This window comes from Mytilus californianus, unplaced genomic scaffold, assembly GCF_021869535.1.
Source record: "Mytilus californianus isolate M0D057914Y unplaced genomic scaffold, xbMytCali1.0.p SCAF_8, whole genome shotgun sequence".
NCBI lineage: Eukaryota > Metazoa > Mollusca > Bivalvia > Mytilida > Mytilidae > Mytilus > Mytilus californianus.
In genome coordinates this window covers 72,555,683-72,582,249 of record NW_026262734.1, presented here as the reverse complement: position 1 = coordinate 72,582,249, position 26,567 = coordinate 72,555,683, and the positions used below count along the sequence as shown (strand labels likewise).

Sequence of the window (26,567 nt, the reverse complement as noted above, 5' to 3'; positions counted from 1 at the left end):
GCTGCTGAGGAGTCTTTTTGCTTTTAGGTGTGATGATGTTATTCAAACGGGCTTGCTGATGAGGAGTCTTTGTTTTTGGTTTCCTACTCACTTCATGAACCACATGATCCACAGCTTTGGTAGCTCCTTTTTCAACACCTATAAGAGCTGCAGTGGTGGCAACGGTCATGGCTTTACTCCCTAGAGTCTTTGCGGTAGAAGAGGTAAACAAGCGTCCAGCTAAATTGGCAATAATTGCTTTGTTGCTAGAGGACCAACGTTAATGATGTTTGTAGGTGGTTCGATAGTTAATGGATCTGCAACCTCGGGAGGTGGAGGGGGCAATGCAGGTAGTGGTAGGATCGCTGGGAGATCTTCAATGGTCTTGGTAATCTTAGAAGCCGTTTTCTCTTGTGCTTCTACGACGGGTTTAAAAAACTTATTAAGATCACGACTCAATCCTTGTTTGTCAAGTCGTTGTTGTAAGTTGCTAGCTTGAACGCTACGCTTTACATCTTCAAACTCCTTAGCAAGAGCTTCACGTTGTTTGGGATCGGTGATGTTGATAAAAGTCATTATTTAGAGCATTGAACGTTGAGCGTTGAACGATAAACGTTGAACGTTGAACGTTGAGCGTTGAAGCGTTGCAGTGTTGAAGCGTTGAAGCGTTGAACGATGAGCGTCGAAGCGTTGAACTGAACGATGAACGTTGAATATTGAACGTTGAAGCGTTGAAGCGTTGAACGTTCTTTAGCGTTTGAAAAAGCGTTGAAAGAATGTGGGTAATGTATAGGCTAGTTCTTTCTTACCATAATTTAAATGTCTAAGGCATCAGGGTTTGACACGGATGAGTGCATTGATGTCCTCTGGTTGTCATTGCACTACATGGTGGTTGTTGAGGTTTCTGTTGATGGTTGGTTTTTCCAATTTCCAAATTGTCGATATCATTATCATAGCTAAAATGATTGTAGATTCGTTCAACACCACATGTTAAACATAGATTTACCATATCTTCATAACGTACAAAGTTATGTTCATTACAAAATCTTAAATCAACATCATCGCTACAAGTACTTCTATCGCTACTAGTACTATCACTATCGCTACTAGAACTTCTATCGCTGCTAGTACTATCACTATCGCAACTACTACTATCACTATCGCTACTACTAACTATATTGAAATCATCATATGGAATATTATTCATTTATTTAGCATTATACAATTCTTTTAATTTAAATCTGTATTTTCCATTTTTTTTTTTGGTACTGGTCAGATCGATGGTCACGAATCCATAAGGTGTAGACCAACAGTGATGGCATAATGTCTTAAACTACCCAAAGGTTAAATCGCGATGAACGTGTTGAAGATTTTTAGCGTCTTGGGGAAGAAGACATATAAAGTTACTATTTTCCCGAATCGTTTGACGTGGAGGTTAAAAGTAATTTTGATATAGATAGAAACATTCCACGTTATTATGTCGAGCTCGTACATAGTAGTCTTCGCATTAATTCTGTTTGCTCAACATCAAATCATCAACGACTATCAAGTTCTTACGATGGGAATCAATCTCCCGATGGTCTGGTACATCGTGTCCTTGTTCGTAGAAGAAGGCATCAATACCACTACGTTGTTGAGGAGAAGTAAATCTTCCACGACATCGATCAAAGAATGTGGACATTTTTCTTTAACAGATAGGAGATCAGGTATGTCTTTTTTTAGTATCCTTTTTCCAATGATTTTTGTAAAAGTTGATAGATGGGTTGATGAAGTAATTTTCCAAACACATATAAGCAATCGTTATCACAGATACTTATGAGAACTTTCGAAGTACAGTGCATCATAAGCCTATGAAGACTGGCTGACATTATAAAATATGTTTCATATTTGTATTAATATGTTATATCAGGTTGCACTTTAATAAAACAATATATATATATCTAACCGTTCATGTCTAAGAAGAAGGTTGTTGAGTAATGTCGTTTTACCACAATCTGACTTTCCAATAATTAATCCTCTAATCGTTTGCTGTGGAAGAAGAAAGTGATTCTTTCTTTTTGTTGTTGTATTATTATAAGAGATATCTTCTACATCCATTTATTTAAATAAAATGACACTCTATTGTTTGAAATGTAAAAGAAATACAGAGACTGAAAGTCGTTAAGAAGTGATGACTAGTAATGGACGACGACGGAGAGGTGGAATTTGTGTTGTATGTGGATCTAAGAAATCCCAGTTTGTCAAGACTAGTGGTAGTGGTTTTATGAATAAAGTCATTAACCATCTACCCGTAGAAATGCATCTTCCGTGATATCACTTTACGGGACCTGGGACTAAGTTACACAAACGACTCAATGCAGATAAAACACCTAAATCTTGGTCTAAACCTATCAATCGAGTCGATGAAGCTGCCTATCGTCATGATCTTTGTTATGCCCAACACAAAGATATACGAACACGTAATTATGTGTGTGATAAAAATATGTTACGTCAATTAGACTCAATCAACAACCCAACCTTAAGAGAGAAAATGGATCGTAGTATTGTTTAACCTATCATCATTACTAAAATGCGATTTGGTTTGGGGATATATCAAAAAAAGGTGCCTTAGACAGATCAATTAGCAGAAGAATTACGTAAACCAGTTCGACGTCAATTTCAGAAACATCGTGTGATCGCTGGTGGTGTGGATGATAATTTGACTGCTGATCTTGTTGATATGAGTTTTTTTTCTCGCGATAACAAAGATTTTAAATTTATTTTGAGCATTATCGATGTCTTCTCCCAATACGGATGGCTTATACCCCTCAAAAACAAGAAAGGTGTTACGGTGAGAGATGCTTTCCAAAAGGTCTTCACATCATCATCACGTATTCCTCAAAAGTTATGGACAGATAAAGGTATTGAATTTTACAACAATGAGGTCGAGGAGTTACTTCGGAAGCACAACATTGAACTCTACTCTACCGAAAATGAAGAAAAGTCGAGTGTCGTTGAACGTTGGAACCGTACTATGAAAGAAAAAAATGTTTAAATACTTTTCAGACAACTCCACACGAACCTACATACGTCTAAACATAGATCTATTAAAATGACTCCTATCGCTGCAAGTCAAAAAGAACATGAAAATAAAGTCTATTGGAATTCGTATGGTCACATTCTTCATTAAAACACCCTAATTTTAAAGTAGGGGATAAAGTTCGAATCACTAAAAAGAAATGCTTTTTTGAAAAGGGATACACCCCTAGGTGGACTGAAGAAGTCTTTACTGTGTCCCACGTGTTAAATACTCAACCTCAAACCTATCTTATCAAGGATTTCAATGACGAGGAAATACAAGGTTCCTTCTATGAGCCTGAACTTCAAAAGACGGATCAAGACTTGTACCGCACCGAAAAGGTCTTGCAAAAACGAACCAAGGGTGGTGTGAAAGAGGTCTTTGTCAAATGGAAAGGGTACCCTAAGTCATTTAATTCTTGGATCAACCAATCAGACATGCAATAGTAGCAAGTGGTTCTCATTCCCAAGAACAGAAAGGTGGTGTGTTTTAGTTTAACTATGGAGCTTGGTTATCCTATCCTCTAAAATGCTAAAAGAGACTTTGGTCGCCGGTTCGCCATCCTCTTTGGGAAGTGGAAGGATTTTGATGCGAAACTTGTGCATGTCTATGTTGCTGTTCATCATACCACCGTTGATGGAAACACATTCAGACTTGTCCACTTTGTCCATCAATTTTTTCTCGAGTTCTTTGATTGCTGTATCATATTTTTTTTCTATTTTTTTTTCTATCCGTCTTAATCTGCTCACACTCGGTTTTACTCATACCGTCTTTCACTTGTTGCATGACCCATCGTTTTGTTGAAGCATCTGCACCATGACTCGGATGTTTCAAGTTGGTGATACGATTGTCGTTCATGTTCCAGTCTTCGAGCAAACTACTACTCCAATTTTTTTTCTCTTTCCATAAAATCCAAACGTGTCAGTCATTTATTTATAACACCAATGAGAACACGACTTCATCAAAAGGTTGACCTTCCGACAAACATTTCAACACATACAAACAAAAGTGTCCACAGACCACTGTTCCTCTTATCTGAAGTTCATCGGTGTTGTAGTAAATTTTAGGTTCTAGGTAATCAACCATTTCGTTGGGTGGCGGTAATCCATAAGAGTCGAAATAAACTTTGGTGGTTGTGTTCTTAAACCAACACGTCCAATGTGTTTCCGGAACCATTAAGGTATCATGGTTTAAAATACCACACTATTCATGGTGAGGTTGGGAAGGTAAGGTATCTCGCATAAATACACCTCTAAAATGAGGTATCTTAAGACTGTGGATTGCTTTCTCCAACTGTCTGTTCGATAGAGGTGTGTTGGGAAGTATTATATTGTGTACTCGGATCATTTATTTAAAGTTTTTCAGTCTCCAAAAAGTAAAATCACAAAAATACTGAACTCCGAGGAAAATTCAAAACGGAAAGTCCCTAATCAAATGGCAAAGTCAAATTATAAAACACATCAAACGAGCGCGAAGTTGTTCTCGTTTTTCAATAACATTCATCTTCTGGTTATATGTGTTAAAACTTTGATGATTTTAACATTTTGTTTGTCTATAAAAACTTTTGTATAGTCCAGGCATTCTTATTTGTATGTACACCTTTCTTTAAGTTATTTTTTTCAATTTTGTAATGTCCATGTGCTAGGGTGCTGATTCCATCCGTTAGGATATTACGTTTGTCATCCTTGGCTGAAAGGGCTACTTTGTTGAATTCCTCGGTGTTCATCTGATGAAGATGACTACGGATGACATTCATAAATCTATATATCTCCTGCTGCGTGTTGAGACATCTCTTGTAATCATCAAAAGTGATGTTACGCTCAACGACTTTTTGTTTCACTCATTTGGCTTTTTTGTTGGTTACATTTTCTACCTTGTAGGAGTACATTTTAGCTCTAAGGTCAACAAATTCTGTCATATTTTTACCTCCACATTCATCTTTAAACTTGCCGATGATTTTCTCAACGCACCGGTTGTTATTTCAGAGGGGTGTTCGTTCGGATAATTAGTATCCTGAACACATGGTGCAATATCTTTGTAAAAGTTCTCTGTTTGGATTTCATAAGCCAAGCTGTCAGTATCGGTGAATAAAAGCTTTGCATTGTTACCATACTTTTCCCGTACGTAGTTGTAATGAAAATCATACATTAGGGTCTTTGAGAGATCTAAGATACAAGCTCCTAAGTAGACGGGTTTATTAAATTTGAGTTTCGTCTTCTTCATGTGGATTGCTACCAAATTCACGGTAAAGACAACCCGGCGATCATAGTTAGGTTTGGCTACAAGCTTCAATGTCTGCTTCTCTGTTGTTACCAGTTTCACATCAACTCTCTTACGAATGTTCTACATCGTCTTACCAAACACAGAGTTATTTATCAACTTAAAAGAATCTTTCTTAGAGTCAGTCTTAGCCTTAGCACGAAGATTGGTGTTTAAATCTATATACTTTTTAAGCCATGGAGACTGTTGAAATTTAATAATGCGGTATACTTTCGGTAGTTTCATCGCTAAGAATAGGTATTGTATAAGATTTCTATTATGAAGTACATATTTAACACTTTTGTTCAAATGGGTGCTAGTTTATGTACTTGATTTATTTCTATATTCTCAGGTGCTAATGGATAGTCATTATTGTCATCATGAAACTCTTGAGGAAAGTTCAGATCACATTCTTCCATGCATCCATACTCGTGATCGTCTGAATAGTTTAATATGTTGTCGATTTCCTCAGGTTTCACCCATTCAAACTCTCCTGTTGGTAAATGTTGTGACATAGCCCATCCATACAAATTGTTGGCATCTAGGTAGGTTAAGTATTTAGTAGGTTGTGTGTTGTTATAATCACTCATATATTTATTATTCGCCTTACCATCAGGGATGGGGTAATTGAAAATGTAATAGTAATTAAGTGTAATGCATTACAATTTTCCATGTAATGTAATGTAATGTGTAATTGAGCATTTTTAAAATTACATGTAATGGTAATTTAATTAATTACATTGAAAAAAGCATGTAATGCTAAATTACTTTTCAATTGCATTTCAATTACATGTACATTTTTTTTGGTGTTAATGATAAGAACTTATGTTAATATCAATTGTAAAATAATATTTATTTCACATATATTAATATTTCAGGTACGTTACCATACCGATGACTTATCTGAGCAATACCTCCTCTGGTTGCTTTCTCAAGCATAAGTAACATATTTGTGTCAGATAATAATTCTAGTCTGACTTTACTCATTTTCAAAGCTGCTTCATAGGCTAATCCTGGTGAGGTGTAATATTGCATGGGATCATGTCCATAGTGAACTATGCAAGTATCTCTAAAGTCCTCGAAGTTGTCCTCTAGTAGTGTCACATCGTTTTTTAGGAAGAGATTGTGGTAATCTTGCATCGATTGACATCCAAATGCTTTAAACACATGTTGAGCATGTGCATAATCCTCATCGCTGATGTGCTCACCGTACAGTGTGCTAAAAAACTCATCCTAAGTTGGTAGTTCTGTTTCCCTCATCTTTGCAGGACCATCCATGTAATCATAAGGATAAACACCTTTCCTGATCATCATGTCGTAACGGTCACCAAAACACTTCTTCACCGCCTTACACATACCAATCGTTAAATTTTTTGTTAAGGTTTCTAAGGAATTTGGCATAAACCTCATTGGATCGATAAATCGCATCTTTAAATCTGCATCCACTTTCATAGAGAAACTAATGTACTTTTCATCTGTGTTTGGAATACATTGAATAGGTCCTTCGTCTAATTTATTCACAAACAGATGAGCATCATACCCACTTAAATTGTGAAAAACAATGGATACAAAGTTTGGAAGTTGAAACTCTAAGTTACACTTCTTGTGTGCAGCACCGCGATACTTACCCGTAAGGTGGTCGTGATCGCGAACTTTGTCCTTACCCAATGCATCATCGCAAATGTGACAATATGTACTTACTTTAAAGCTTTTCTCATCTTCATCTGTCATTACCGTGTCTTTTTCATCTTTGTACATTTCAGCAATCTCTCTTACTTCTTGCTCCATACATTCAACAAACTTTTTCGCTACATCTTCTCCACAGTATAATTCTGCTTCTTTGTAGTCTCCATGTGCATATTTTACACAATAATAAAAACCATATGGTGTGTGTCGTTGATAGGCTTTCGTGTAAGGTGTAAACGAATCGGGTTGACAGGTGTCTATCTTCTCTAAAAAAAAAACCATTCAAAATCGGCATAAATCACAAAAAGGAACTCTCATTTTACGTTTATAGTTTTGAAAACTTATAAAGGTTTCTTCTTCCGGCATCTCGATTCTAACTGCCTCCTTCTGATTGAAAAAGTCCATTTGTTCATCTAAGATGTCTTCTCTAGAAAAATGATTCAAACACCATCGACAAAAGAATACTGATTCTTTGTGATTTGTCACTTGAGAAGTCAAAAGACGTGATAAACTCTTGATCCAACAGTAATGCTGTTTGCTGGCGATAGTCAAAAACAAGAGATCTACGTGTTTCGCACCGGTGTTCTTTGATATCCTTAAAGGGTACACTTGGAGTTTTTCTTTTTCATACTCATCTATTTCTACACCATCATAACCAAAAACATTGATGTTGAGATCTATATTCTGTCTTTCAAATTTATCAATGGACTTAAGTGACATTGGAAATTCAATACCATCAAACTTAAGCTCATTTTCCCATTTCTTGTTTTGATTCAATCGGAAAGCATGATTCTTATCCACCTAATCTGGATGTAGTGCTGATAAAACTGCCCATTGAAAACATCGATCATCCTCTTTTCTTACGTTAACAATGGCTTTCTTTTTAGAAAGTTTTGATGCAGTATAGCTATGTACGAACTTCATTTGAGTGGTTTAAATTTATTCAAATGAATTTGTAATTATTCAATATGACCAAATGTCCATCTACTACCTTCACGCATGTACTTTGCCATATTTTCTTTCACCTTTTCCTTCATGAATGCAATCTCCAATTCAAGATCTGTTGATTGAGTAATAGTTACTACAGATGATCTGAAGAAGGGAGTGACATAGGTAGGTTTTCCAGGTGCGGGGTTCGTTTTTATCAACTCCACTTGAAGCACTATTTGTACCTTAAAAGCCTTCTTTTTGGTAAGTGCATCCAAAAGTTTACTGGAAATGATGTTTCCATTTACCTTAAAAAACGTATCTAAATCATGTTGTTTCAAAGGTTCAAGGGTCACCGTACCAAATACACCATTCAGCGCATCGGGTCTATTAGAGACTTTGATCTCATTTTCAACCGGTGCATTTTCAATGTTCTTTATCACCAACTCATACAGGTCTTCTTTCCTTAGCCGAGAGTACTTGGTAATATTACATCTCTTTGCGAGTGTTTTAAGCTCCTTCTTGGTAAAAACCTTTTCGCGGGTAAATTTTCGATTATTTTTTTTTCAGGTTTATTCTTACAAAACCCCTTATTCCTCTGTAGTTTTGCATCGCAAAACGTTTTAATAAATTTAGCACCACCGCTTTCACTTGGTATAAATTAAGATGATGACAGCCCAGATGGACCAGGCATTTCTTCGATGTCAATTATATTTGATTCATATTCATTTTATTTCTATCACCACTTTCCATTAAGGTGTTTAAATCCACATTATTATTATCAGTTGTCATTCTTTAATTCATTTCAATTTAAGATTTCATAAAACTTATAACAACATCTCCTTTTAAAGTTTTTTTTTATTGTTTTGAATTCCATATTACTTTTAACAACACCTCCCTTTAAAGTGCTTTTATTCATTCCAATTGATTCCATATTACTTATAACAACACCTTCCTTTAAAGTGTTTTTATTAATTCCAATTGATTCCATATTACTTATAACAACACCTTCCTTTAAAGTGTTTGATATCGGCTCTCACTCCTATTTCATTAAATTATATCTCTTACTCCTATTCGAAAATCATTTTACTATACATTTTAAAAATTGAAAAAAATCAAACATTAAACATTGAAAAAAAAATCATCTCTTACTCCTATTTAAAAATCATAACCCTAACCCATCATGCTGTTAATTTTTACTTAGTAACTATTCGTTTACCATTTATCTTCCATTTTTAAGGTGACATGCTAAATTTCATTTATAAAATTCAAAGTGTTGTAGAATCCCCCTTATTACTTACTTTCATGAAACGTAACACTTCAACTTAATCATTATCTGTATGTTTTTCACCATTTGTTTTGCGTAGTAAGTTGTATTTATGTATATGTATATATTATCTTATTATATTTTGAGTTATTCAGAGGGCATCAAGGGAGATTAGTATTGTACTAACTGATTTTACCCTATTTAGATAAATAACGTATTTATTATTTATTATTATTATTATTATTATGATTGTTCGATCTTATACGGTAATCCTTGATTACACAAATTCACTAAACATATATTAAAAACAGCTCGTCGATATGCAGCACTGTTATTGCTAAACATCATGGTTCCCTCAACACGATAGTCAGAGCTTGAAGGAAATCCATTGAAAAGTTAAAACAGATTTTTGAAATTTGAATACATCGAAACTGATATTTTCTTGTCTTTTCCGGTCCGCGTTCAGGTCTTTAGTGTAACCCCATCCTAGCTTCGATAACAACTGCATTGTGGGATATGTTTATCGATCTCCACGTTTACTTGTACAATGTAAATAGGTAATCAAAATTAAGATTATATCACTTTAGAAGGCTTTTTTTATTTTTTTGGTTAAATTCCTGGTAAAAAATGAGAATATAGTAAAAAAAAATAAAATACTCGCAGGAGACAACATTTTTATATTTTTAACCAGAGACAAATTATAAATTATACATCCTTGTGTTAAGAGTCTGTTAACGTATGTGACATTTCCGACTCCTTGATAACTTGGACAATAAGTTATTGAATAGCAAACTCGGACTGTTTAAACTTCGGCCTACAAGTACGGTAGGTAAATTTTATTTAAAGTCGGAACATATGTACACAATAACAGAAAAACTGAAGCTCTTTATGACTTTAACCGACTATCTATGTATCATATAAAAATCATGCAGCTTCATGCAAATGCGAATATAATGAACAGAAGAAAGCAAATTATTTTTAATTTCTGAACCTGCAGCGTCAATGCCCATGCAGACCGAATTCTTCTGTCTTTGTATAGCATGTTTTTCCTGCATGATCTTCTTGTTCATTTGCTTTTGTCTATAATTTGCAATACAGTAGTGTCCGGTAATTCCGCCTGTCCGGTAAACCTGCCCACTCCCATTTACTTCCATAACTGTAACTTCCGTGAATATTTCGTTGGCTATTTTGTTCATAGGAACTGTACATATCCTGACTGTATGTCAACTTTTAAAGAAAAATTCTTTATTACGAAAATATCTCGTGATATATTATAATACAGTTCCTAAAGCTAAAGATAATCATATCAATATTGCTTACAAAACTCATTTCTGACTTGAAAATTTTTTTTTTCCGATTGTCTGGAATCCCTTTATAAGTGGTCTATTAATAAATCACCATTTTCCTTTCATAAATATGTGATAAACTGGCCCTCCATACATATTTACTGTGCATGGGTGGATTTACCGACAAACACATTTCCAAACAAAACACAGGTGACCCACTTGTTTTGTTGATTTTAACATTTATTTTAGATATTTTTGGGGAAATGTGATAAACTACTCAAAATAGAGTTGTCAGTGAATCGATTTATATTAAATTAGATACAATTTGTATATAATTAAGCAGAAAAACATACAATCAATGCCTTATGTGGGCGGATTTACCGGACTGCATCATATGATACATGTATATATTATTGCAAAATTTTTTTCTTTTTTTTGCAATAATATACAGTATATACATGTATTGCCAAAAAAAAATAAGAAAAATGCAAATGAAGATCAGGAAACATATGCTACATGTACATGTATATAGAGACAGAAGAATTTGGTCTAATCACCATGCTGCAAACACCTCTATTGTGCATTGAATGGGGGAACCAGCAATCATTGAAATATCATAAAATATTAACATACTATAAGCATATGTCAGTCAGGGGTACTACTTGTACAAGTTATTTTTATTTACTTGAAGAAGTTAGTAAATAATAATATACTTATATAAGTAAATTAGTTATATTCATATTTTCTTAAGGTTTGAATAATCTCCCCTTAATTTTCTCAAAAAATTTACTTGTATAAGTAATTTTTTTTACACTCCCTAAAATTCTCAAGTTTTGGGATGTAAAAACATGCATTAAACAATTTTTCTCTGGTTAGCTCATAATTTTTTATTATAGTTCAACGTTTCATCTCATTAATTCAACAAAGAAAGTAATTGAGCAAAGATCTTAAGTAATGGTGGCAAGGCCTTCAAAAATTGCCCCTTGGAGGCTTGTAAATGAGCAGTGTTTTGAAGATAACAGACAAATGAGATTTTCATTGTCCATGAAATTACACTTAAATGATTAGTAAAGAACATAGGGGTAAAATGCAGTTTTTGGCTTATATCTCAAAAACTAAAGCATTTAGAGCAAATCTGACGGGTAAAAATGTTCATTAGGTCAAGTTCTATCAGCCCTGAAATTTTCAGATGAATCCAACAACCCATTGTTGGGTTGCTGCCACTAAATTGGTAATTTTAAGGAAATTTGCAGTTTTTGGTTATCTTGAATATTATTATAGATAAAGATAAACTGTAAACAGAAAAAATGTTCAGCAAAGTAAGATCTACAAATAAGTTTTATATGACCAAAATTGGCAATTGACCCCTTAAGGAGTTATTGCCCTTTAAGGACAATTTTTCACGATTTGTTTATCATGTTTTTCAACTTTAAAAAATCTTCTCCTCTGAAACTACTGAACCAATTCCAACCAAACTTAAGCTGAATGATTCTTAGGTTATTTAGAATTTTCTGTTTCCTCAGAAAACATGGCCACCATGGCTAAAAATAGAACATAGGGTAAAATGCAGTTTTTGACTTTTATCTCAAAAACTAAAGCATTTAGAGCAAATCAGACAAGATGTTAAAGTATTCATTAGGTCAAGGTCTACCTGCCCTGAAATTATCAGCCAAATCGGGTATCTGATTTTTAGGTTATTGCCCCTGAATTGATGATTTTAAGGAAATTTTGCTTGAATATTATTATAGATAAAGATAAACTGTAAACAGCAAAAATGTTCAGCAAAGTAAGATCTACAAATAAGTTTTTATATGACCAAAATTGTCAATTGACCCCTTAAGGAGTTATTGTCCTTTAAAGACAATTTTTCACAATTTGTTCATCTAGTTTGCTTACTTTAAAAAATCTTCTGTTTTGAAACTGATGAATCAATTTCAGCCAAACTCGGGCTGAATGAGTTTCAGAGTATCTAGTAAAATTTTTGTATTTTATTTCCTTTCAAGAAACATAGCCACTATGGCTAAAATGGAACATAGGGGTAAAATGCATTTTTTTGCTTTTGAAGAAAATATGACAGATACAAAGAACATTTAAATGGCATTTTTAAGCCACTCATTAATATATATTGAAAAGCAAAAATAGTCATTGATGAAAGATTTAAGCAAAAAATTACAGGTGAGCGATTCAGGCTCTTGAGAGCCTCTTGTTTGGTATGTTATTCTCAAAATATAAACAAAAAGACACATTTAGTGCCTCAAAATCTTCTTTTTATCAATATTTAAACCATTCAGAAGCGTACAAATAGTATAAATATGTCTTGTGTTTTTGTTTGACAGCGGGAGTATACATGTAACTATGACTTCACATTGTTTAGATGCCAGAGACGATGTAACAGTTTTGCAGACTTTTTCCTTTATGGCATTTTTAAGCCAAAATATTTACTAAAATGGAATTTATTTTAATATGTGGTATTAGAATGGAGATGACTGTATTGTGATTTAAGCTTGGTCATTGTAAAACTTGATTTACTTTCGCAAATATCCATTTACCTAGCTCTGCTACATGTTTCCTGGTAAACTCAATTTGCCACAGTAAAATCTACATTTTACGTAGGCCTAGCTTAAAATACAATACAGTTATCTCCTAAATTAAGCACTGGCATTTTAAAAGCTATATATATAATAATGCAAATTATTGGTCTCACTAATTAGCGACAAGAAGAGTCATTGGAAGAAAGAAGAAGAAAAGAACTAGTGACAAGAAGAAAAAAATTAGGGACAAGAAGACAAATTTAGCGACAATAAAGTTTATATATATACTATCAAACAATGTCAAGACAATAAATTTATGAAGAAAAATCAATTAATTACAGGTTATTATAATTGTTATATATATAAACTTTAAAATTTTCTAGCATTTAGTAGCTACAATGTACATGTATGCCGTTTTGTAGTAAATTTTTAGTAAAAGAAAAATATTTAAAAGTATTTATGAATCTGAACATTTGTTTACAATCCCAGAATCATAATGGTGTCACAACAGTGACGTAATCTTGAAAAATAAATTACGTAAATAAAACCACATGTCAATAACTATATTAGTAAAAGAGCATATGGGATGAGCCTATCCTTCCATCATCTGATCATACTAAGTGTACATAAAGAATGGCTTAAAAATTAAAAAACAAAGTAAACTGTAATTATATTATCTTAAACATTTTGTATTTGCATTGTATCATAGGTCAAATTTATTTGTTCATTGTATGTTCATTGGTGTTAATATGTCCTTTGATTGAGTTAAGCTATTTCAGTTGATATTTTATAGTGTGTCTTTCTATGTTGTGATGTTACACTATTGTTTCAGAAAAAGGGTGAAGGTTTGGTACCATTAAAACGTTTAAACCCGCTGCATTTGTTTGCACCTGTCCTAAGTCAGGAATCTGACGTTCAGTAGTTGTCGTTTGTTGATGTGGTTCATAAGTGTTTCTCGTTTTTAGCTCACCAAAGGGCCCCATGTGAGCTTATGCCATCACTTGGCGTCCGTCGTCGGTCGTCGTCGTTGTCGATGTAAACTATTTAAAAAATCTTCTCCTCTGAAACTACTGGGCCAATTACCTTCAAACTTTAACTAAATGTTCCTTAGGGTATCTTGTTTATAAATTGTATCCGAAGTTTGTATCCATCGACAAACATGGCGGCCATGGCTAAAAATAGAACACAAGGGTCAAATGCAGTTTTTGGCTTATATCTCAAAAACTAAATCTTTTAGAGCAAATGTGACAGGGGTAAAATTGTTTAATTGGTCAAGATCTATCAGCCCTGAAATTTTCAGACGAATCGAACAACCCATTGTTGGGTTGCTGCCACCGAATTGGTAGTTTTAACAAAATTTTGCAGTTTTTATTTGTTATTATTTTGAATATTATTATTGTCAATTGACCCCTTAAGGAGTTATTGCCCTTTAAAGACAATTTTACACAATTTGTTCATCAAGTTTGCAAACATTTAAAAATCTTCTCCTCTGAAATACAGGTGAGCGATTCAGGCTCTTCAGAGCCTCTTGTTTATATAGATTAGACCGTTGGTTTTCCCGTTTGAATGGTTTTACACTAGTAATTTTTGGGGCCCTTTAGACTGAGCTTACTGTTCGGTGTGAGCCATTAGGCTCCGTGTTGAAGACCGTACTTTGACCTATATGGTTTACTTTTTTAAATTGTGACTTGGATGGAGAGTTGTCTCATTGGGACTCATACCACATCTTCTTATATCTATATCCTGGAAAATAAAAAAAAGTCTTTTCTATAACAAATGTTCATTTCCTTCTTATCAGTATATAAAATAATTTAAATAATTAAAATACACGTATATTAAAAAACACACTTTAATGCATGTTTCTATATTTATTTATTTGAAATAATTAATATTTAGATTTCTTGATACTAAATTTGGTTTTCCTGTCGCTAAATTAGTTTTCTTGTCACCTCTTGACTCTTCTTGTCGCTAATTAGTGAGACCTCAAATCATCAGTATTTTTTAAAACTTAAATATAATTATGAGTAAGAATAAAAAATGATTTATTTTAAACAAATTACAAACAAGAAATATTTATAAATTAACTAGATACAAAAAGAAAAGTAAGACTAATTTCATTTATTATTCAAAGTTACCACTTATAATTATTCGTCCTTCCTTTTCTCTTTTTTAAAATTTTTTCATCATATGCATGACTTATTTGATTGAACTGGACCTATGATATCATACTGCCACGTGATCAGTTTACACCGTTTTAATCACCCATAAAACTAAGTGAGAACATAACTACATGTAATTACAATTAATTTACATGAATTTTTTATTAACAAAATGCCCAGTGACTTCACAGTAATGGCTTCTACTTCTTCTTCCACATCTACCATATAGTGACCGTCTTCAACAAATTGTAGATTATGTCCCAGGAGGAAATATATAGATTAATTTTTATGAATCAAAAATAATTACATATATGTACAATTAATTTGATGTAAATAGCTGAGTTTAATATATATTAATGCTTTTGATTTTTGAGATAGGTTTTGAAAGAGTCTACTGATATGCAAAAAGTAAAATAACAAAAATACCGAACTCCAAGGGAAATTCAAAACAGAAAGTCCTTTATAAAATGGCAAAATCAAAAGCTCAAACACATCCAACGAATGGAAAACAACTGTCATATTCCTGACTTGTACAGGCATTTCCTTATGTAGAAAATGGTGGATTAAACCATTTATGATGTTATTGAGTAGTTTGTTCCAGTCGGTTATTGTTCTTATTTGTACTGTGTTTTGCAGGATGGAATTTGGAAACTTCTAATTTGAATGTCTTGTATGTCTTTTTTGTGGAAATAATTTGTTGTACTTAGGTATTGCAACTTTTTCTTGTTCTATTTTATATAGCATTACCAATCCTGAATCTTTTCTTCTGTCAAAGATGCTTTGACATTCAAGTTGTTGTTACATATTTAAACAATGCTTGAGATGTTTCTGTATTTGTTGGTTAGATAATGGGCAGCCCTCCTTTGAAAATTTTCAGTGCTACATGTATCTATGTCTTGTTGTAAGTAAGGGTCCAAAACAGAGCAAGCATACTCTAGTGATAGTCTTACTATGGACTTGTATGTCTGCTCTTTAATGGATGTTTAGCCAATATTCAGGTTCCTCCTTAAAAATCCTAGAGTGCTATTAGCATGATTAGCTTTCTTGCATATGTTGTTTATGTTATTGTACAAATGTATAAATATATATAATTCAAAAGTTTGCCTCTGGTTACTAAAACCCAGTCTATCTGTATCTGTTTGATGTAACTGTTGAATTATAATTGTTCATTATCCTAATTAATCCCTTCATACATGTAATAAATCATAACTTAATTAAATTTGTATCAAGCCATTCACTGTCAATCAAAGTTCTCTTTACATGCCAATCATTAAAACACCATTTACAAAAACAAAATATAAACACATATATTTAACAATATCTTATGGAGAGTTATATGCCCTTGGAAACATTAATTATATGGAAAATAGTTAGCGCTCTCATGTTTACAATTCTTGCCAGATTTTTATGAATCTCGTGCAATATATTGAAGATTTATATATCAGCAATGTCTGGCACGAGTTCAAAACCAGTGCCGTGTCAATTATTTTTAAAAGAGTTTTGCCCCCTTGGAAACATTAATAATATGGAAAAAGGCATTTTTAGCACTTTCATGTGTACAATTCTTGCCAGATTGTTATGAAACTAATATAAAAGGTTTACCCCGGTATATTAGCATTGTCTTGGACAAGTTCGAAAATCAGTGCTGATCAAAGAGTTGTGCCCCTTAGAATTATAAATTTTATGGAAATTTCCATTGTAAGTGCTCTCACATGTACAATTTTTGCCAGATTTTCATCAAATTCATATCAAAGGTTTATATCAGCAATGTCTCGGACAAGTTCGAAAATCAGTGCCGATCAATTATTTTTTAAAGGGTAGTGCTCCTTAGAAATATAAATTTTATGGAAATTTGCATTTTAAGCACTCTCTCATTTACAATTTTTGCTAGATTTTTATCAATTTCATATCAAAGGTTTATAATAGCAATGTCTCAGACAATTTTGAAAATCAGTGCCGATCAAATATTTTTAATGAGTTATGCCCCGTGGAAATTTTTTTTTAGTTAATTGCCTTAAATGGACAGATAGAATATGTGCATCGCGGGAGACATTGGAACTCTGTTTATTTGCTTATAAATACAACGTTTTTTATCGTCTAATTATTTTATAAAATTGTCAAAAATGCCTGTCGGCTGAACCCTCTAAACTCACTTATGAATACAGATTGCATTGACATCTTGAAAAAGAATTGACGTGATTCCAAAAAACTTGCACTCATTTTTCTTTAGGTGGAACTCAAAGTTGTGTACCTGCTATTTTAACTTTTGATTTGAGTTAATTTATTTTATTTTGGGAGAGGGGTGCACATAAAAACAAATAATTGACTTTGCAGAATTTGTTTTTTGGAGACGGTAGTCATTTGCTATTTAGACACACATCTCCCTTGGAAAACTCTCACAGTTTTCTTAAAAAAAAATAACATACCCATCTCTAATTTTATAAAATAATCATAATAGATAATATTTATCTTCGTATTATAATTACTTGGACAATTGCTAATATATTCTCGCAAACCACATACCAGTAGTCATTTATAATAATCTAATCATATATTATTATTTCATGAATTTTCCTTTAGTTTATTTTAATTTGTACTTTGATCATGATACTAGGATATTGTTCCAATATTTAACCAATTAAATATATAATGATGATAATTCCATTTTTGCAATCTAAAAATTAGCATAGGAACAATTTAAGAAATTCTTTGTTTGTTCCTATTTTTCTGGGACGTTACGAATCTAAAAAAAGTCCTGAAAATTGTTAGTGGAGTTGGAATTGCAGTAACAAAACTTTGCTTCTGTAGTGCTTGATTATGAGCATGTTGGGCACCATATAGCTTAAATGAAGGAAAAGTTACATATCAATGAAAAGTGAACATTAGTCAATTCCTTCCAATTTCGATTCGTTCCAAGCCAATTCGTCCCAAATCAAAGGTCAATTCATTCCAACTGATTTTAGTTCATTATTACTGGGACTAAACAATTTGTTCCTAATTTTTTTAATGAATATGTCTCCATATATTATAGTTGTTGTATAGATCAGTGTACAGTGCATGGCAACAGTAATTTTCACTTATAATAAATCCCATACAATTTTGTGCTGTATATTTCATATAAAACTACATTTTTCAATAAATTATTTTGAAAGCATTTATGATTGGATTTTAACAAACAATGTGTTGAAAAACACAGAATTGTGTGAAGTATATTAGTTTATTTAATAAAGTTATACATTTTTATACGACCACAAATTTTTTGCGATCGTATAATGTAATGACGTCATCATCCAAAGATATTTGTTTTCCAGACAATAACTTGAGTATAAGTGTATGGATCTCTATGAAATTGTACCACAAGGTTCCATACCACAAAAGGAAGGTTGGGATTGATTTTGGGGGTTATTGTCATAACTGTATAGGAACTAGGGACCAAAAAGGGGCCAAAAACAAGTATCTTTCTTGTTTTAGGACAATAACTTGAGTATAAGTGTACATGTGTGGATCTCTATTAAATTGTACCACAAGGTTCCACACCTCAAAAGGAAGATTGGGATAAAAGACTTTTATGATCATAGTATGAAAATGCAATAAGGAATTAAAATAAAATAATGATTTCTTTGAAAATAAAAGTATTTTGTAGTTTTTGTCTCGCCTTGACGGAGTCAAAAAGCGAGAAATAGTTATGCTGTTTGTGGCGGCTGCGTCAACAATGTATTAGTTTGTGATTAGGTCTAGTTCATGGTGAACCACTAGTGGTTGGTCAATGATATTTGGTATGCAGTTGTATTAGCATTGGCACATCTCATTACCATGGAGATTATTTGGCCCCGCCCCCTCAGTCAAGGTCTATTGACTTTGAAACTTTTCATAGTTTACATGTATTAGTTTGTGATTAGGTCAATTTATGGGGAACCACTAGTGGTAGGTCAATGATATTTGGTATGCAGTTGTATAAGTATTGGCATATCTCATTACCATGGAGATTATTTGGCCCCGCCCCCTCAGTCAAGATCTATTGACTTTGAAACTTTTCATAGTTTACATGTATTAGTTTGTGATTAGGTCAATTTATGGGGAACCACTAGTGGTAGGTCAATGATATTTGGTATGCAGTTGTATAAGCATTGGCATATCTCATTACCATGGAGATTATTTGGCCCTGCCCCCTCAGTCAAGGTCTATTGACTTTGAAACTTTTCATAGTTTACATGTATTAGTTTGTGATTAGGTCAATTTATGGGGAACCATTAGTGGTAGGTCAATGTTAAGGATGTTCGCTACTTTGTTTCAGAATAACAAGCTTTTTAAAAGACTTTTATAAATTGATAGTATATAAATAAAGGAACTAAAAAAGCAGAAAAAAATGAAGAGTCCGTGTGCTTGTTTTCGAGATATAAGCCATTGAAAATTTGGCGGGAAATAATTCTCTCTAGACTTTTCATACATTTAACATTAGCACCCTTTTTCTTTGAAAAAATATGAAAAAATAACAAGGATTTTATAGGATTTTCAAATATAGCTTTTAAAACTTTATGTAATAAAATTATGAAAAGAAAAGTAGGGGTTAGTGGGGAAATATTTTTAATGGCACTACATGGATAAAACCAGAGGATTCCGAATATCTGGCAAAATATTCAAAAACAAGAGGAGCGAACATCCTTAATTGGTGTTCAGTTGTATAAGCATTGGCATATCTCATTACCATGGAGATTATTTGGCCACCCCTGATCATGGTTCATTGACTTTGAAACTTTTTACATGGTTTACAAGTTAATGTTTGTGTTTAGGTTTGTTTAAAGGGAAAGACTTATAATAAGTCAGTGGTATTTGGTATGCAGTTGTATTAGCATTGGCACATCTCATTCCATGGAGATTGTTTAGCCATGTATCTTCAGTCATGGTTCATCGACTTTGAATATTTACATAACTTACATATTAAAGTGTTGCTATTTTATAACTTCAACATTTACATTATCAAAATTACAAAAAGGCGAGACATATCTCTGTGATAACAGTTTATTTTATATGTATATTAAATTGTCATGAAATATATACTTAAATAAATAGTATACTGTCAATATGTCATTTCCAGAATAAAACATTGAAATAAATATTTATATACATTTTATATAAATTCTATATGTACAACACTTAAAAATTAACATAATAAGGTTATTTTAATAGTTCATATAGCTAAACACTGTTCTTTTAAAAGTTGGAATGAATTGACCAAGCAACTGGGGACAAATTGGTTGGTACGAATCTGAGTTGGAAAGAATCATCCAAAAACCATGAAGAGTACAAACATTTCTGTATTATTTTCTCATATATTTGCTTGAAAATAATGGGATTTGAAAAAAGGGCTTCATAAGAGAAAAGAAGTTAGAAGATGTTCTTCTAATTTTTTTTAACTTCCAGAGAAGTAGACTGTAGACTTGCATACTTATATTCCATAATTTTACCAATGGTTTCTGTGGCCATCCATACCAGATTATTATTGTAAAGTCAATGAATATTCTTTCGTATAGGACTCATTCTGTTTACAGTTTAAATTAACACATTTTTTTTTACAGATACTTGTGCAATTAATTTGACTTTGACCAAAATTCTTTACAAATCTGTTATTTTTTGGATGTTTTGAGCATTGATATTTTGACGCCTCTGGCATGTGTTTCGACTTTCTATATACATTCGGCACCTAGTCCATTTTCAAAAGACTTTGTGCATTGCTTTTGCACAAAACTAGATACTATTTTGGTATCAAAATGCCTGTACGATATCATTTACCCTTGAATTGTATATTTAAAATTTTTTTTAAACAAGTCACATGACTTTTTGAGAGATACCACCGTGACCAAGAAAAGGAATATTTTCTTTAAAATATTTTTTTTTTGGAAAATTCAATCAATTATCTTCAAATGATCCCAGGTTGGCCTTCGCTTGAGCTTCTGTTAAAATGTTCTATTTGATTGAAATTGGACAGCGTTTATTCGGGTAAAAAACGTCAAAAGTCCTTGAATGTCAAAGGGATGGGTAAGGGTTCAAACTTACCCATATTTCCTTGCTTAACATCATATTCTTCAGTCTATGCAGGATACCACTAGAACACAAGTGCTGACATAAATCAATTCATAAATTATACTCTTAAAGCGTTAATTGTCAATGCATGCCAAAAACTAGATTTATGTCTCATTGATAATTAGCATGATTTAAGCTTCTGTAATTTATAAAATATATATCATGTCTTGGTTTCTCCATGTTATTCTTTTCAATTGTGAGTTGATTTATTTTATTTTGGGTGGTTTTTTTTTACTTAAGGAAGACTACATTGAGGCGGTTGGACATTTGAAAGTTCGTAAGTATAATTATATAGAAATATCATAATATAGAATGACAACAAGACAAGAGAAATGAATTTCGAACAAGATGTGAATCTAAGCGGCGAAACAAGTTGACCGATAAAGGTTACAGCTTACTTAAGTGTTGTTGTCAATTTAGCGGTATTTAACCCTACATACCATCAGTATCCACTTAAGGAAACTTTACCAACAAGAAATTTAGGAGGAGTTAAGTCAGCAGTTCTTTATTTATTCTCAACAAAAGTATGAAAACTCATTCCCACCTAAATTTAAATCACTTAACATGAACATTTTGTCCTATTATTTGACCACAGTGTGTACATGTATGTACGTGGAATTTATAAAAATTAAATCTAAGAAATAGGGACCAAAAGAAGCTCCAAAGAAATATTGGTCTATTGAATAAATCATTTAAGGTGCCATAATAAATACTTTAGATGTAGGATATGTATTAAAAATTATTTTTAATTTGAAAATGTCAGATGAATCTGATTAACAATAACATTTGATAGAGAATATTTGAAGAAAAAGTAAATCAGATATTTTTTTTGTAAAATCAATTTTCCTTGATACTATTATAGTTGTTCTATATAGGTTATTGATTTTCTTATTGGTTGCCATGGTGTCTACCTCATAATAGAGAAGGATGGGAGACAGTTTTATAATTGACTCATTATTGGAACATGTGTTTATGTTATGGATTTATTAATTTTACTATTTAGACAATACTTTTTTGTAGTTTATAGTTTTATCTACATGTATTCAGGGTAAGTTGTATTTTTTAGGGTTTCTATGAATTTACACATCTTACATTTATAATGAAGACTGCAGTAAGATATTATGTATGCATTGCATTTGCATTTTTGATGAACAATTAGAAGACCATGAATTTAATTGCCATCAAATTGAGTGGCACCTTATGGACTGATCTACCTTCAGAGCAATAATTAATAATAAGCTGCTTGGGGGAAAACTAACATAGCTGTCAATATAATTATAGAATCATTTGAATACAAATGATATTTTTATCTGCAATTGCAGTAAACCTGCTTGGACCAGATTTTGCTAGAATATTATACCCTCCACGGTAATAGTCCCCTTATGACATGTATGACTTTCAATCAAAATTTTTATGTGTGCTTATATACATGTATTGCCAAAGCTTACCAGGTAAGTTAACAGTTGTCTCTGTTGTTTAATTGAAAACTTTACCTGTAGATGGAAAATCTAGGCGAGGGAGGACATAATACAGTGAATCCAGGAAGTTACCAAGGCAAGAGTCCTGGAAGTCCATTCCTGTGTGTAAATTTCACTTATCAACATGCTGTGTTCAAGTTGTGGTCAAACTATACCATTCACAGCTTTGAGGTGTAAATTTTAACAATGACTTTAATGTTGTACCATTCACAGCTTTGAGGTGTAAATTTTAACAATGAATATAATGTTATAATTTGAAACATTTAAACATTTTCAATGCTGAGCAATCATTGTTTTAACTTTGATAATTTTTATAGGCCCGTCAAATTTTTGACGGGACGTATTATGTTATACAAATGTCCGCTGTCCGTCTGTCTGTCCGTCTGTCTGTCCGTCTGTCCATCTGTCTGTCCGTCTGTCTGTCCGGCGTAAACATGTCGCACCGTAACTAGAGAATGACTTATCCAAATTTCATGAAACTTAACATAGTTGTTTCTTATGATGGTCAAACGATCTTTGGTGAAAATAAGATTAAAACTTTTTGAGTTACGGGACTTAGTAACTAAAACAGGTGTGTGTTTTTTTTCACATGTCGCGCCGTATCTCAAAAACAATTTATGATTATTGCTTAAAACTTTACACACTTTTTAGTTATATTTATCTTAAGATCTGTATACTTTTTGGTGATGATTCAAAATTTTATTTTTGAGTTATTGAGTATTTTGTTAAAAAGGGGGAGGGGTTTTTCACATGTCGCGCCGTATCTCAAAAACAGTTTATGATTATTGCTTAAAACTTTACACACTTCTTAGTTATATTAACCTTAAGATCTGTATACTTTTTGGTTTTGATTCAAAATTTTATTTTTGAGTTATTGAGTATTTTGTAAAAAAAGGGGGAGGGGTTTTTCACATGTCGCGCCATATCTCAAAAATGATTTATGATTATTGCTTAAAATTTTACACACTTCTTAGTTATATTAATCTAAAGATCTGTATACTTTTTGGTTTTGATTCAAAATTTTATTTTTGAGATATTGATTTTTTTTTTTAAAAGGGGTGTTTTCACATGTCGCGCCGTATCTCAAAAACGATTTATGATTATTGCTTAAAATTTTACACACTTCTTAGTTATATTAATCTTAAGATCTGTATACTTTTTGGTTTTGATTCAAAATTTTATTTTATAGATATTGAGTTTTTTGTAAAAAAAGAAAGGGGGTTTTCGCATGTCACGCCGTATGTTAGAAACTATTTATGCTTATTGCATAAAAATTCACACACAAGACGAGGGGCGTATCATGCGCTCATGGCGCAGCTGTTTATTATTTTACGTAAAGTTATTCGACAAATTATGCAAAATTTCAAATACCTTTATCATTAAACAAGTTTTATCACAAATTCAAACTAGGTCTTGTTTACAATTTTGGGATATGGATGCTGAGTAAATTTTTAACATGCTAAAATGGTTTACTTTTATAAATTTTGACTTGGATGGAGAGTTGTCTCATTGGCACTCATACCACATCTTCTTATATCTATAAAATGCATGGAAACAGTTAGCTAGAAAACATATAACTCCAATTAGACACATTGATCTGACTCCAAGCTGACCTGTCCCTACTAAGGCACTCTAATCTAAATCCTGACTGACCTGTTAGGCCTATACTCCTAAATGCTGTTGCCTGGTTAAATAGTAGCAAATACCAGTTTTTTGTTTTAACCCAAATCTACCATCTTCCCCATTGGAGGCAAACATGCTAGACCACAGTGACATATTTAATCCCTACTGGGATTCAAAAGTCACAGCTGTTTTTCTTTCTAACAACAGCCAAATCGGAAAGGCAGATCTGATCTTGGAAGATCCTGGTATAATCATTATAAAGACTGCTATTTATCTTTACGTAACTACTAGGTAAAAATAGTTGATGAATTCAGGAGTATAAATGTCTGTTTTCAATTCTTTTTGGAGCCTTAAGCTTAATGACACATGTTTTTAAGTGAAATATTAATTTTCAGATTATCTGTTTTGTAGTAAAATTCTGATCAATCTAGCTGATTTACTTAATGTATTGGCATTTCCATTCATTATTGACTACACCTCCCTTATAGCTCCTTTTTATACGCCCGTTTACGAGACGTATTATTGTATACAGTTGTACGTCTGACTGTCTGTCGACAATATATCGGACAATAAATCAAAAACGCTTTCCCCAATTTAAATGAAACTTTGGTGAATTGTTTATATCTATTGACATAAGCTCCCTTTCGATTTATATAAACGTTTCCGAGTTATGGGATTTTATTTATTGAGGTGGGGGGGATTTTCCAGTTTCGGACAATAACTCAAAAGTGATTTGAGCAGTTTTCATGAAACTTTATCTATTAAATTAACCTCCCTTTTGCTTTTTATGAATTTCTAATATGACATTGAGGAGTTATGGAACTTAATTCCTTGAAAAAGAGACGGGCGTATCATGCGCTCATCGCGCAGCTCTTTATTGTATATAGAAATACCGGGTGTCTGTCTGTCTGTCCGTCTGTCCGGTCTTGATAGCGCTCTCACATGTACAATTCTTGCCAGATTTTTTTATGAAACTGATATAATACGATTATATCAGCAATGTCTTGAATGAGTTCGAAAATCAGTCCTGATCAATTATTTTTAAAAGAGTTATGCTCCTTGGAAACATTAATTATATGGAAAATTGCATTGTTAGTGCTCTCATGTGTACAGTTCTTGCCAGAATTTTCTGAAACTTAAATCATAGGTTTATATCAGCAATGTCTTTGATGAGTTCCAAAATCAGTGCCGATCAAAAGTTTTTAAAAGAATTATGCCCCATGGAAATATTAATTATATGGAAAATTGCCCAATGAGCGCCCTAATATGTACAATTCTTCCCAGATTTATATGAAATTTATATTATAGGTTTATATCATGAATGTCTTTGACGAGTTCAAAAATCAGTGCCGATCATTTATTTTTAAAAGAGTTATGCCCCTTGGAAATATTGATTATACGGAAAAATTGCATTTTTAGCGCTCTCATAAGTTCAATTCTTGCTAGAATTTTATGAGACTTATATCATAGGTTTATATCAGAAATGTCTTTGACACTTTCGGAAATAAGTTCTGATCAAATATTTTTAACAAGTTATGCCCCTTGGAAATATTAATTATAATGGAAATCACATTGCATTTGCTCTGAAGCCTTCATTTCTCTAAGATATTAAAAAAAAGTCTTATAGAACAAAAAAAAAGTGCTTTTTAGCTCACCTGGCCCAAAGGACCAAGTGAGCTTTTTCATCACTTGGCGTTCGTCGTCCGTCGGCGTCCGTCATTGCGTCTGTTAACTTTTACAAAAATCTTCTCCTCTGAAACTACTGGGCCAAAATTTAACCAAACTTTGCCACAATCATCATTGGGGTATCTAGTTTAAAAAATATGTCAGATGACTCGGCCTGCAAACTTGAAGAAGGCTGACATGGCTAAAAATAGAACATAGGGGTAAATTGCAAGTTTTGTCTTTTATTTTGAAAACCGTTATAAATAGAAAAATCTGACAGGGCAAAAATGTTCAGAATGTTGAGCTCTACCAATTGTTATTATACGTCAAAACTGTCAGACGACTTCTTATAGGAGTTATTGCCCTTAAATGACAAATTTTACCATTTTTTTCATTTTTGCCTATTATCTTGAAAACTATAAATTGCAAAAATGATCAGCAAGACAAGTTCTACAAATAAGTCTTCATGGTCGAAATCTTCAGTCGACTCCTTATTAGAGTTATTGCCCATTGATGACGATTTTTACCAATTTTTAGCGTTTTTGCCTTATATCTTAAAAATTGTAAT

The 26,567-nt window shown here is 32.6% G+C and overlaps 2 protein-coding genes across 6 annotated transcripts in view; both read left to right on the top strand.

Moving 5' to 3' along the window:
• Nucleotides 1–26,567, top strand: part of LOC127712430 (zinc finger protein 862-like) — a 307,602-nt gene that overhangs the window by 262,612 nt on the left and 18,423 nt on the right. The gene's annotated exons all lie outside the window — the stretch shown is intronic.
• Nucleotides 9,666–26,567, top strand: part of LOC127712432 (rabphilin-3A-like) — a 362,038-nt gene continuing 345,136 nt past the window's right edge. For 2 of the 5 annotated variants that reach the window (XM_052218870.1, XM_052218874.1), the window contains exons 1-2: nt 9,666–9,733; nt 21,474–21,510. The gene's annotated coding sequence lies outside the window, so the exon portion shown is untranslated. Of the gene's footprint in view, nt 9,734–9,778; nt 10,002–21,473; nt 21,511–22,253; nt 22,282–26,567 lie in introns of those variants that run through there. The other 3 variants (XM_052218871.1, XM_052218872.1, XM_052218873.1) reach the window with 3 other exon arrangements.